We start from the raw sequence: 13,009 nt of genomic DNA on the forward strand, positions 1-13,009 counted from the left end.
ATCCACCCCCAAACAAGTGACAAGTGGCTATCTATGACCAAGCAGGTAGGTGTAAAGAATCAAATGGCCCGCAAGACTGAAGTTCACTCACTGGAACTCTAGGCTGGTGGGGGGTTTTTTACTATAAAAAGCAGCTGTGGAAGGAATTGTGGAATGGAGAAAGCTAAAATGACCAAACTGAGGCTTGGCCACAATATGAGAAGACAAAGAGTCCCTGGAAAAGGCAATAATGTTGGGAAAGGTTGAAGGCAGCAGAAGACAGGAAGACCCAAGAAGATGGCATGGATTGACTCTACAAAGGAAGCCACTGCCCTCAGTCTGCAAGACCTGAGAAGGGTGTTAACAATAAGGCATTTGGGAGGTCATCATAAATCAGAAGAAGCAGAAGCAGAAGCAGTGGGTTGGCTCCTGAAGACTCCAAGGGCTTGATGAACAGGATTCAACATGATGAAGGTTTCCAGGAGAACTCTCACCCATTACAACCACAAAAGAAACCCTTAACAAGGTGTTAAGGGCTTATAGAAACCAAGGTCTGAGTCTGGTAGCCTTGTCTCCTCCAAAATGCTCTGCAGCCCTTTTGCTGCTCTGAGTCTCCACCCCTTTCTGGGTCAACCCATTCTGGGCATGGGGGTTACATTCTCCCCCGCTAAAATTCTGTCATCAGTTTGCAAAACTCTTTCCAGCAAATGTTGCAATTCAGCCAAGCAGTTTGCAGAAGGGATGGGGGGTTGCAAGTGGAATTCCTTCCTTCATTTAACTTCCAAACAGAATCATGCGTTTCAAATTCACACAGCAACATCTCTTGAACTTACATCAAATAACAAAACAGTTTTATGAGGATCAAACCCCAACTTGCTGCACATTTCCATTGCAAGCAATTTATATTTGCAATCTCACTTCCAAGCCCCACGCTGGTTGGGCGCCATTTGTAACCTCTATCTGTGGGTTCTGTGGGGCAGAACTTGGAATGAGCTTGCAACAACAATTTTTAAAAACAAAATGGTTTACTTTCTTAACACACAACATCAACATTTAACATCACATTTCAAGGTCCTGTTCAGGTTGCATTTTCAAGTCCTTATATTTACAGTCTACTGATACTGCCAAGTCCAATTCTTCTTTGCAAGTGGGTTGGCTCCTGAAGACTCCAAGGGCTTGATGAACAGGATTCAACATGATGAAGGTTTCCAGGAGAACTCTCACCCATTACAACCACAAAAGAAACCCTTAACAAGGTGTTAAGGGCTTATAGAAACCAAGGTCCAAGTCTGGTAGCCTTGTCTCCTCCAAAGAGCTCTGCAGCCCTTTTGCTGCTCTGAATCTCCACCCCTTTCTGGGTCAACCCATTCTGAGCATGGGGGTTACACACAGGCTAATCTGAATTCCCCAGATAAGCCTCCACAGCTCAGGCGGCAGAGCGGGGAATCAAACCCGGTTCCTTCAGATTAGAGTACACCTGTTCTTAACCACTAAGCCACTGCTTCTCCTTGATAGCACTGAACACGCACACAAAAATTGTCCCTTCCACACACACAGTTTTTGAAACACAAGATAAGTATGATCTCAGAAACTCTCTTGACTCCAAATTAGATTACATAGGGCCAAACGACACAAGACTTTAAAAAATGAATCAGGACTTGGTTCCCCGCCCCCTTTTTTTGCATTAAAAATGTAACGCTTGGCTCCTAGACCCCTTCCGCACATGTAGAACAATGCAATTTCAATCCAGTGCATTTTGCTATTCCACACAGCTGCAAAGTTCATTGAAAGTGGATTCAAAGTGCATTATTCTGCATGTGCTTAAAGGGCTACCCTATAACTGGAAAGATTGTGCTGGCCATTTAGGAGGTTGTGTCAACATATGCTGGGGAAGCACTCAGAGGTGGTGATTGGTACAGAGAAGAAAATAAGCTATTTGAATACTTCCCTCCACAAAAATTGATAATAAAAGCATGCCTCAGTCATCGAGGAACATTAAAAGCTTCAGAGCAACTCGCCCGGGTTCCCTTGTTATTTTTCCTAAGGTGACCTTTGATCATTTATGACAGCCACAACAGCCTGTTTTCCAATAACACATTTTGTTTCAAAGATATCTCCATGAGTAGTTTATGATTGTGGTTTGGCTGACAGTATCGATCAAAGTTGTTTATTATGATCAGGAAATGATTACAGTCAACCTCATGTGGTTAATACAGGAACAAAGTTCTGGTTATTACATATTTGCATGTTGTTTTTGCATGTCAGGGTACCTGCAAGACTGAAGGTTGAGTCTCGACAAGGTTTATATATGAAAGGTACAGCTTTCACTGCATCATCTTTTGAGTCTGTCTAGGCTCAGTATCTTCTTCCCGCTTCCTATCCTCTCAGTCTAAAGCAGTGATAGCGAACCTTTTTGAGACCGAGTGCCCAAATTGCAACCCAAAACCCACTTATTAATTGCAAAGTGCCAGCACAGCAATTTAACCTGAATACTGAGGTTTTAAACGGTTGGCTCCGAGGCGTGCGTTACTTGGGAGTAAGCTTGGTGGTAGTCGTTGGCTTTGCTTTGAAGCAACCATGCAACTCTTCAAACAGGTGAATCACAACCCTAGGAGGGTTTACTCAGAAGCAAGTCCTACTGCCAGCAACCAAGCTTACTCCCAGGTGGATCACGCTTTAGTTCTTTGCATGAAAATCAGTGAGGTTTAACAGCACTTAACAGGGTTACCTACACTGCTTCCCCAAAACTAGGTCGTAGGTTTAATGCTAATAATCGAGCCCAGCAGCCCAGGCCAGCCTAGATGTGTGGGGGGGGGGGGCGATTTCCCCCCCACATGACGAACTCTGTTTACACGTGCCCACAGAGAAGGCTCTGAGTGCCACCTCTGGCACCCGTGCCATAGGTTCGCCACCACTGGTCTAAAGCAAAACAAACCTCCTGATTCATAAAAACAAATTCCCTTCAACCACACAGTAGATGGGTGGTAAAATTCTCCTTTCCACTTGGCAGCTCACGCCAAAGTACCTAGACCATCTGTCTTGACTCTACCTCCTTTGCTCAGAAGCTCTCTGTCACTCCCTTTCATGTGTATCAACATGTATGGACTTTTAACATAGGTCTGGACTACTCACCCACAACCAGAACAAGTTGTGGGAATTAATATGGAATTAATAAGTTCAAGGGGAAATCTCTTCCTTCTTCCGCAGCTTGACTAGCTAGGAAAACTAACACTCACCAATGAAAGGGGAACAAAACATGGAGTTCAGGGGTCTTTACCTGGACAGTGGGCAAGCAAGCTCAAACACTGTGTCACTGGAATGAAAAAAAATGTTTGTTTCAGAGAGTACTCATGATGGTCCAGGGATGGAGTGAGGGGGGAAAGCACCCGGTGCACTGGTGCGTCCGCCCCTCCCCATCTGTTCCCACCCTGCCCTGGAATGCCCCCGCCACGCCCCCGGAAGACCTCTGGAACGCCCTTGCCACACACCCCGCAGTGCGTCGCGCACCCCCTGTCCCTTGGAGCTATGCCTCTGTGATGGTTTGCAATAGAACAGCAGGATTTAAATCCAGTAGATCCTTAGAGACTATCAAGATTTTCAGAATGGAGATTCATTCAGACTTGTATCTGATGCAGGGAGCTTTGACACTCGAAAACCTATACCCTGAAAATCTTGTTGGTCTCTTAAGTGCTACTGGACTAAAATAATTTGTCTGTGTACAGTATGGCTGCACGTTTATGACTTGAAATGTTCATAAACATCTCTGGTCTTGTCCCATTAGGTGTGGACCTACAATGACTACCTGTGACTTGAATCTCTACCTGACTGAGGTACTATTGAACACCATTCTGCCAGAATTTAGCCTGACTGAAAATATTGGCACACCATTTCATACCTTTTGAATGAAAAATAGTTCCATATTGAAGCCTTGGGTTTAAACAGGGCTAAACTTTTCCATACTTATTTCAGTCATTGATAAGGCACTTTTTGTTAATGTTGTAACATTTTGTCAGATTGTAATACTTCGTAACATTATTTTTTATTTTAAAAGTGTATTAATTTTAAAAGGTAAAAATACATAAGAAGATAAAAGATTGGCTACATTCATCTCCATCAGTATATATCACAGTATAATCGTTCATTCCCATCTTGATAAATGTTACATATCCTTTTTTAGACTATCAAAGTGTAGAAATCCAAAAACATGTCAAAGTCAAATAATACTTATCCCAATTTATCTTAACTAACTTATCTTAACTTTCCTTAACTAATATATCTTCACTGCTATCTTAACATATCTTAACTGCTGTTCTTAACTAATAGAGTTATGATTCTCTAGTAAACCTTTTTAAGTTAGGTTTCCATTTAGTATTCACCCGGTGAAATCAAAACATCATTATTTTTATTAATATAGTTCGTCTTATATGTACCATAAGGTAATCTCCTTATCTGATGTGCCATTCTATCCATAGCATATAGCTGTTGTACTTTACTCCTCCATTCTTCTATTGTTGGTGATGGTTCCATTTTCCATAGCTGAGCCAGAACTATTCCCACTGCAGTTATCATATGAAACAATACGTGTGTGTGATATTTTAATGCATTACTAGAAGAAAGTAACATTATTTTTTACCACTAATGAAGGCCAATGGGCCAAAACACATTCAGGTCTAAAAGTGTCCCATAAGACTTTATGTGTTATATTGTGATTTTCATTGCTGTATGTTTGGGAGCCTATTTATGCCCTCTAACTATGATGTCTGGGTTTTAATTTGAATAAACACATTTGTATTTTTGCTACATAGCAGTTTCCATTTTAAAAGGCCTAATTTTATCTTAACCTTTTTAGGTCTTTTCCTCTGGTATTGAGGTTAAGTTCTTGACCCTTTTTCTGTTCACGTTAGGCGTCTTCAAAACAGGTGGAGCCACGCGAGCAAGTTATCGTAGCTTGCCTTTTTGTAAGCAGCCGACACATGACCGGCTTGGCAGTTTTCCCAGGAACTGTTACAGAACCCGCCAAACCAGTTTCTGTGAAAGAAGGTGGGAGATGAACAAACATTAGCATCCTGTGATATCAACAGTTTTTGTGAGATGTGGGGGAAACTGCAATTTGCATCAGTCAGAAATATTGTTTAAGTTGTGTATACAAGAATATGGATAATCACCTCTTCCGCTATGTTCCGTGACCTCACATGTTAGGACTTTTCACTGACTCACAAAAGTCAGTTCCACACTGGTGTTTTGCTGTTTTGGGTCCCAGACTACATCTCTGTTTTTGTTAGAACAACCACATGTCATTGTCTCCCAATTGTCCCGCACAGTGGTGGGATCCAAAAATTTTAGTAACAGGTTCCCATAGTGGTGGGATTCAAACAGTGGCGTAGCACCAATGGGGCTGGGCGGGGCACGACGGGGGCATGGCTGGGCATTCCGGGGGCGGGCCATTGCTGGGCGGGGCTGTGGCAAGGACGCAGCCACTGTGCCAGTCCTTGGGCGGGAAACGAATGCACGCAGGTGCAGGCTGCCACGCATGCCGGTGCACCTCCTGCTAGACCGCTTCAAGTTCTGCGCACTACTGCTGAAAGGAGGGGCGTAACTAAGGCAAAAATCACGTGGCAAAATCACCAATTAGTAACCCCCTCTCGGCACACACAAATAATTAGTAACCTACTCTCAGGAACCTGTGAGAACCTGCTGGATACCACCTCTGGTCCCACAGTCATACATCTCCACAGTTTCCCTGGCATTGCTGTGTTCCTCCCAAAACCTGTTTTAGTATGATCTTTCTGGAAAGATAGTAGACAAAGTGTGTTTGCCTACTGAGTGTACAAAAAGGTGCAGATTTTTGAATCTCCTCATTCACATGGATGGGCACCTTTTCCCCCCATGTCTGTCCTCCCCAATCCCTTCAATAAGCAGGTGTTTTACTGGTTTTTAAAAAATCACTAGTGGCTATATCTTTATAGTGATGTCAAATTACTACTATAGATGCTACTGTTGTTGTTGGTTTTTAAGCTAGCAAAAAAGCCCGCCATCAGCACAGCAGTAGTGAAAGGCCAGTATGAGAGAAAATGGAAGGGAAACATGGAAAAGATCCTCTTGTAGATACTTGGCTGCTTTTGCAAATACCTTTGCATTCACAGCAGCAATGAGTATAACACAGGGAATCATCACCAGGTGAAAGCTGGTGTAGTACAGTGGTAATAGAATGGGACTAGGGCCCCTTCCACACACGCAGAATAATGCACTTTCAATCCACTTTCAATGCACTTTGCAGCTGGATTTTACTGTGCAGAACAGCAAGATCCACTTGCAAACAATTCTGAAAGTGCATTGAATGTGAATTATTCCGCATGTCCAGTTGTGGACCTGGATGACCAGATTCAAATTCAAACATGGAAGCCCACAAGGTGACCATGGGCCCTTCACATTCTTTCAGCCTAGCCAACCCTCCCAAAATGATTGTGCGGTTTAAATGAGGGAGGGGAAACAACGTGAAAAGCTTCTAGGTGTCCTCAATCAGAGAAGAAAGCTGACTATAAGAGAATAAACAAGAAATCGGGCAACCTGGATTTATTATGATGACATACAGCTCACATATTAATGACTATAATTTGATAAGTGCAGCATTAAGCACCAAATTTGGTATGTGTCAAAGAGATCTCATAGGCAACATTTCAATGGCTTCCCACTTCACCTCAGACTCAAGAATCCCCCCCCCCCCCCAACACACACAATTTCTATGACAGAAGCTATGTCAGTTTAGGAATAATATAAGCTGTAGGCTGGGGTCTTTTGATGCCCTATAGACTGTTATTGCCATCTGTGGATTTTAGGTTTTTGTTAAGTTATATTGTACTGTTGAACTGTTTTTAATGTTTTAACCATAAGTGCAAGCTGCCCTGAGCCCAGCTTTGGTTGGGAAGGGTGGGGTGAAAATATAATAAATATAATAAAATATAATAAAATAAATAAATATTGTCCACATATTCAGCCGATGGCCACCATATGAGAAAAGTTGAAGTGCATGAGAGGGCGTGCGCAAACCAGCCCTCCAGCGCCAAGATCTGAATTACATCACTTGAAAAAAATGGAATGATTCAGCCCCGTATCTTTACCTCCCGCTTCAGTTCTACAATTCAGGACGCTACAATAGAACAGTAATACTTAGTTAAAGACCCGCTTATGAAACTGGCAGAAATGAAATGTGGGAGTGTTTCTGGAACTCTTACCACTTCAGGCTATGGGCAAAAGTTGCTTGTTTAAGATACTCCTCCAGAAAACAACCTCCCGTCATGTGGGAAATGATGTCAGGGAGAAGGATAAGTTTCTCTCCCCCACAATGTTATTGTTCTACGTGCACCAAAGGGAGGATAGTTATGAAGGAGCATATAGCCATATCGTTGCTGGTATAGTCAAGAAGGGGGAAAGTGCCCTTGGATACTGCTGATTGCATAAATTGGCCCTTAGTTAAGGGATACTTCCGCCAGCCTTCTGTTTACTTGCTGATCAGGGTCTGCTGTCTGCAATCCCAGCCCTAGAAGAATACGTTTCCTTAAAATACTGTGGTGTGAACAGAGTTAGCAACGTCAGGTTGGAAAATATCTGGATATTTGAGGAGAGAGCCTGGAAGAGTAGGGTTTAGGGAGAGAAGGAATATAATGCCACGCAGTCCGCCTGCCCAAGCGCCCCTTTTCTCCCGAAGCCGTGGAATAAATGTTTTAAATAAACAAGTAATTAATAAATAATTTATGTGGAGGGGGAGAGCAGAGTATGAAGCTTGGTAAATAAATGAATAATGCTCTGGAGATCACTTGTCGTTCCAGCCCCCAACACTAGCTGTGAATGAAGTAATTCGTGGGTCCCTTTTAAAAATTTCTTTTCTGCGCCATTTCTGGATGCAAAGCTTGAACGATCAACAGTAACTGGTTGCGCAAGCAGAAGCTGACGTGCCCAACCGGCTTAACAAGTGTTTGAAACAAGCTCAGCGGCAGGAGAGGGACTTTCCCCTTCTGCATGACACCATCTTCTCAGGATGAGATGCAAGCTATCAGGATTAGTTCTGAGCTTATCGAGGGAGGCATTTTGAAGCATTGTTTCAAGGTTGACGTGAGGGGAGAAACGGAGGCCTGCTTTGTGAACACAGTCAACATTTAACAGCATTTGCAGGCGTGATTAGATTATTTCAGTGTATGTTAATTTAGCACGGGCTACTGGAAATCTGAATAAATTATTGGTCCTGATAGTACTTTGAAAGACACTGACCACAATGGGACAGAGTTCAGCACATTTCCCCCAGTGAAATCACTAGATCTTCAAAAAGCTTAACTGCGGCTCTATCTTTAAAGGGGAGGGGGGGCACAATTGAGGCCAGAGGCGCAGTACTGCAGTTAAAGCCCTGCTCACAACCTGAGTTCGATCCCAAAGGAAGTTCGTTTCAGGTAGCTGACTCAAGGTTGGTTCAGCCTTCCCTCCTTCCAAGGTCGGTAAAATGAGTACACAGTTTTCTGGGGGTAAAATGTAGGTGACTGGGGAAAGCAGTGGCAAACCACCCATAAACACAGTCTGTCTGGTAAATGTCATGATGACCCAGAGTTTGCACAGCGAGTATCTTTACCATAGCAGCCTCTCAATACACATTTTCTAGTGGGAGTCTTCATCCTAGTGCCCATGACCATGAGGATTGCAAAGACCTGTTCTTCGAAGATTTTGCGTTGCATCTTTCCACATTTCCTGATCCCCAAACAACCCAAGAATCACACATCTTTTTCTCCACTGTAGGTTTTGTTTTTATCTCTCTGTACTTATTTTAACTATCTTCAGTTACATACATGATCTCTGTTGTCGGTTTTAATGGTTTTTAAGTGTGATTTTATTATGTACTTTTTCGTTTGTTAACCATCTTGTAAAATAATAAATAAATAAAATAAAATTCTCCCACCTCGAATTGATAATGTGTGTACACACTGCAATGACAGTTACAAGAATCGTCTCTCATAGAAGTAAATGCTGTAAAAACAAGGAAGTCCATTTTCCTTATGGTCAGAGCTGTATTCAAATAAGACCTCTTTTCCATGAATCAGACAGAAGCTTGTAAACAAGAAAGAGAACTGAGTGCCTCCCCTTTCTGCTATCCTCCTTTTCCACAAAGCACAGGAAAACCAACTTTCGCAAACTTCAACAAGAGGTTGCGAGGCTGTCTTCCGGTTGTATAAGAAAGTTGATTCAGCTTCCAGAGAGAGAAGATTTGCCCTCTGACAGACCTATTCCCTTCCAACTACTGAACAGCAAAAAATCAACCCATTGCAAGGACTCTCCGGTCAAGGCCCAGGGTCTGTAGGAAATCCGCACCCCCACTTTCCCTGTGCCAGGTGCCCAAAATGCTTGAAACCAGCACCCTGCAGTTCAGATTGTAGCAGGAGTTCAACCCCTTTGTCACTGCGCCCAACGCCAATGTATTGTCCCCTGGAACCAGACATTTGGTTCTGAGTTCCAGATTTTCTTCACATCTCTCTCTCTCTCTCTCTCTCTCTCTCTCTCTCACTCACTCACTCACTCACTCACTCCCTCCCTATCTATACAATCTCCTTGCCCTTCCCCCCTCACAACAAACACCCTGTGAGGTGAATGGGGCTGAGAGAGCTCCGAAAAGCTGTGACTAGCCCAAGGTCACCCAGCTGGCATGTGTGGGAGTGCGCAGGCTAATCTGAATTCCCCAAATAAGCCTCCACAACTCAAGCAGCAGAGCTGGGAATCAAACCCGGTTCCTCCAGATCAGAGTGCACCTGCTCTTAGCCACTACGCCACTGCTACACACACACACACACACACACACACACACACCCATATATATATTCCTATTCCTATTCATATCTTAGGAACTCTGTGTGTGTGTGTGTGTGTGTTTATTACATTGAATCAAATGCATGCGAACCTCTTATCCCTAATAAAGGTTTTCAAATTTGCATCTCTGTGGATTTCCTTCCAAGAGCTGATCTTCGTATGTATAGGTATTAAAGATTCCCTACCCAGCCTCTTGCAATATTAATCAGCAGCCTGCTCTAAGCTAATTTTCCCCACATTATTGAGAGACTGCATATCCATCCTGGGTAACAGGAGGGGACACCCCGTTCTGGCTCATTGCCAAGTTGTTGTGGCTGTACTGGAGGAGGGAGGGGAAGATGCAGAGCCAGCACATGGGGGAGGTTCTGCTTAGGGGCTGGGGTAGGAGGAGGAGCTTGCTGAGTGTGCTCCGCCTCTGGCTCCTCCTGTGGGAGACAGAGTGATTGTTTAGGCAGGAGCTGGCCAGTGATCGCCCTTACCGCTGGGCACCATACCTTGCTGCATCCCTGAAGGTTTCCTCTCATTCTGCAGCGTGTCATGCTGAGGCGGCTCTTTGTCTCCACGCTGTGACCCCCACCCCAGCCCCCACTCACTGGCACTGCCCCTGCCCGGCAGGAGGCACCACCTGGCTGCCCTCATAGCCTTTGCCTCACCATGCCCTGCGTGCTGTACAGCAACCTGGGCAGGAAAGCCGGGCCGAGCTCACACTATGTGGGGCAGGGGAGTAAGTCCCACCTGAGTAGCTATAGCACAAGGGAGGGAAAAGAAAACAGACAGTTCCCTCAGGGGGAAGAAGAAGAAGAAGAGTTTGGATTTATATCCCCCCCCTTCTCTCCTGCAGGAGACTCAAAGGGGCTTACAATCTCCTTGCCCTTCCCCCCTCACAACAAACACCCTGTGAGGTAGGTGGGGCTGAGAGAGCTCTGAGAAGCTGTGACTAGCCCAAGGTCACCCAGCTGGCGTGTGTGGGAGTGTACAGGCTAATCTGAATTCCCCAGATAAGCCTCCACAGTTCAGGCGGCAGAGCTGGGAATCAAACCCGGTTCCTCCAGATTAGATACACGAGCTCTTAACCTCCCACTGCTGTAACACCACGTCCTCAGGTACTGTCTAGGAAGGCAAGCAGGCTCAGCTGGCCTTGCTGTCAGGTCATCCGATCCCTGGGCTGGGCACCCCCTCAAGGAGTGGCCAGGGCACGTCCCCAGCCTTTCCTTACCCTAGATACACCCCTGACCCCACTCTAAGTGGCCATGGGGCACCTAGCAACCATAGGAGGGACTTCAGTAAGGCATAATACCATACAGTCCACACTTCAAAGCCACCATTTTCCCCAGAGCAGCTAAACTCTGAGCTGTAATTCCAAGAGATCCCCAGTCCTCACCTAGAGGGTGGCAACCCTCAGTCCTTCTCCTGTGACTCTCCCTTAAAACTGTGGTGCCCCAAGAGGCCACTTGGGCGGTTAGTGTAGTGGACAGGGCCCTGGGTTGACACCTCCCCAATCCATTAAATGGGCAGCGGATATTTCACATTTCCATGGAGTTGGATTTGCCAGACTTGTCCCATCAACACTAAAACGACAGAGACCAAAACCAGTCACTTCTTCTCGTGTTTTCTGTGATTTAACTAATCTATTCCTCCCTTAAAGCCTGAAAGGTTGTTCTCCAATCTAGATATTCTTCAGTTTAAATCTTTGCACTGCTCTGTGTTTTGCAAATATTTCTTATAACACGTCTCAGAAGTGTGTGTGTGTGGGGGGGGGGCAGGCGGCAAGAGAGAGAGAGAAAGAGAGAGGGAGGGAGGGAGAGGGTATCTCACCAGAAGATTTTGTTGACTGGGCAGTTTCAAAGCAGAGAAAACAGTACTTCAGATATCTGGCCCTAGGTCTTTTAGGGCTTTATCTGCCTAATCCAGTATTTTGAATTGCATCCAGAAACAAACCAGCAGTGAATGGGATTTTTTTTTCAACATGTTTGCTTTAGGGAATACTGATAGTCTTTGCACCATCAGTGTTGTGAACATTTTCCATAGGCATCCACTCAGTGGTGGGATCCAAAAATTTTAGTAACAGGTTCCTATAGTGGTGGGATTCAAACTGTGGCGTAGTGCCAATGGGGCTGGGCGGGGCACGACGGGGGCATGGCCGGGCATTCCGGGGGTGGGGCATTCCTGGGTGGGGCTGTGGCAAGGACGCAGCCGCTGCGCCGGTCCTCGGGCAGGAAGTGAATGCAAGCAGGCGCAGGCTGCCACGCACGCCGGTGTACCTCCTGCTAGACTACTTCAAGTTCTGCACGCTACTGTTGAGAGGAGGGGCGTAACTAAGGCAAAAATCACGTGGCAAAATCACCAATTAGTAACCCCCTCTCGGCACACACAAATAATTAGTAACCTACTCTCGGGAACCTGTGAGAACCTGCTGGATCCCACCTTTGCATCCACTACATAATGTACTGCAACAACCCACTCTCAGTTTTACAGATGTGTACATCTGTGGCAAGATCACCTTTTCCAACTCATGGAAGTCTCATTTTACCTACCTAAGTTGATAAACTATGCTCTCAGCCATAGACAACATTTGGGCAGCTATGAATAAAGACATGATTTAAAGCATTTACAAGTGGCAAACTTTACCCTTAATACCAGACAGCATCTGTGGCCAACTGTACCATCTGCTAACAATATTAATCTCATTCCGAGAGCCAGAGTAGTATAGTGGTTCAGGATGTCAGACCCAGGGTCTGGAAGAGTAATTTTGTGTCAGCCACAGACTCTCAGCCTAACCAATTCCACAGGGCTGTTGTGAGGATAAAATGAAGGAGACAATGTTGTGAGCCACTGTGGGTCCCCTTCGGAGAAATAGGTAGTGGTACACATGGAGTAAATAAATGAATGAATCTTGTCTGAAAACAGCTTCATTTTATTAGCATGACAATAAGGCAGCAATGTTTTCTGAGCTAATTAATTGACTGGATCAGTTAAACCAGTTTTCCCAATTTAAAAGGACCAGATTTTTAAAACAATATTTAAATTATTTTAAATAACACCCCCCCCCCCCAAATACTTCTCCAGGCTAGAAAAGTTATTTCTCCATTTCTTCCCAATGGGACTGAGATTCCTATTCCAGCAAGGCACCTGAAGCAATGTATATGAGCCTCTCAAAACTGAAAAACAATTTTCTCCATGAGGACAG

Source organism: Sphaerodactylus townsendi, linkage group LG07, assembly GCF_021028975.2.
Source record: "Sphaerodactylus townsendi isolate TG3544 linkage group LG07, MPM_Stown_v2.3, whole genome shotgun sequence".
Classification (NCBI taxonomy): domain Eukaryota; kingdom Metazoa; phylum Chordata; class Lepidosauria; order Squamata; family Sphaerodactylidae; genus Sphaerodactylus; species Sphaerodactylus townsendi.